Raw genomic sequence first — 1799 nt, forward strand, 5'->3', positions numbered from 1 at the left:
TCATTTTTCTTTTCTTTTCTTTTTTTTTAATACTGACTTTTTAATGATTAGCTTTATTAACAGTATAACATTTCCATGCATTCTTAAATTTTATACTAGTTTTATTTACAATATATGATTTAGTTCAAATCAAATATTCAAGCCTAAATCAACAAATATTCAAGCCTATATGAGAGAAGAATGAAATAAGATTACCTTTTAATATAATAACTAAATCCTTTTTATGAGTAAAAAGTTAATGTTGGGATTTAAAAACTTAAATTTCCCAATGTTACTGTCAATTTAACAACATGTGTATTTCTTAGGCTATAGGACTGCCCATTAGTCTTTCTTGTCGGAGCGCAATTAACCTCTTGAACCACTTTTCTTTAGCATCAGCTTTCTCAACAAATAAAATTGGATGGGCCAGAGAATTGTCATCTTGGTACTTGATAGCAGTAGGGATGCTGCTTGCATCTATTTCTTTCTCAATACTGGGTAAATCAGCAACTGCTGTTGCTGGTCCTGATGTTGAGATTGCATGTTTCACTTCAGTAAGTTCCACTGACTTTTTGACTTCTTTACTTGATCTGAATGACTGCTGAACAAAAGAATCACTTTCAATACCTTTAATTTCTTTTACTCTTGTTACTTGTTCTACCAGGGTGGCTTGGTCTTCCTCCTTTTTTCTCTTCGCTTCTTCCTCATTTCTTTCTTTGGCTTTCAATGTTTCATCAGCTTTTGCAGCAGCTTCAAGAACGAGCTGTAGTCTGGCTTTGGCCTGTTCAGCTGGTGGCAGGTGTTCTAATCCAGCTTTGATGTTTCTAGATTCCCCGCGTTCGATGTTGTGTAACTCCTTGTCCTTGCCTTTATCCTTCTCCTTTTCTCTCTTCTCTTTCTCTCTCCCTTTACGACGTTCTCTATCCCGAGACCGACTATGGGTTTTTCTGTGACTGGACCCTTCACTGCTTCGACTATGAGAACGTGGACGAGGTCTTGACCTGGACCTTCTTGTTCTGCTTTTTGACCTAGACCTCTGAACTCTATAGGATTTCCCTCGACCCCTTGAACGACTTCGACCTCGTTTTCTTCTAGAGCCATAAGAAGAGCTACTGCTTGATCGATGTCTGCGTCTTCTGTCATAAGAATGTGAACGAGGCTGAAGATCCCTGGACCAAGATCTTGACTTTGATCTTGACTTCCTTCTTCCTTTCTTTCGGCTGTATGTTCTACCATCTGAAGAACTGCTCGATGATGACCGTCTATGGTGTTTCTTTTTTCTCTTGCTTCTGCTTTCTTCCTCAGTATCTGATGAACGGCGTCCCATTTCTTTCAGCTGGGTCCGGACCTTCGGACTTACTCCTCCAGATGATGTGCTAGCGCCGAAAATCACAAAACGTTTCTTCAGATCAGCGCGCTGCCAGTGTCCACCGAACTTGACAGTTTAAGCTCAGCGCCTTCCTTGTTCCAGTCTATCCTTCAGATCTTGAAGACTCTTGAATGATATATCACTACAGACTTTATCCCTGCTGGCCATGGCAAGCCATTAAGAAATTCAAGGCTGGATATAAAAAGGAATGAAGTACTACTGATTGATCTTTAAGATGGATGAACTGCCGGGCATGGTGGCTCACGCCTGTAATCCTAGCACTCTGGGAGGCTGAGGCAGGTGGATTGCTCAAGGTCAGGAGTTCAAAACCAGCCTGAGCGAGACCCTGTCTCTACTGCATAACAGGGGGGAGGAGGGCTGAAGATTCTTCCATTTTGAGAAGCCAGAGTAAATCTATTCCAAATTTTTGAGACATATGAAGGCTATTTTG

The 1799-nt window shown here is 40.9% G+C and overlaps 1 pseudogene; it reads right to left on the reverse strand.

The window, feature by feature from the left end:
• Positions 1 to 301: 301 nt before the first annotated feature.
• On the reverse strand, positions 302 to 1404 carry LOC105863591 (serine/Arginine-related protein 53 pseudogene; annotated as a pseudogene).
• Between the last annotated feature and the right edge of the window lie 395 nt (positions 1405 to 1799).

The sequence above is a fragment of the Microcebus murinus genome, chromosome 5, assembly GCF_040939455.1.
Source record: "Microcebus murinus isolate Inina chromosome 5, M.murinus_Inina_mat1.0, whole genome shotgun sequence".
Classification (NCBI taxonomy): domain Eukaryota; kingdom Metazoa; phylum Chordata; class Mammalia; order Primates; family Cheirogaleidae; genus Microcebus; species Microcebus murinus.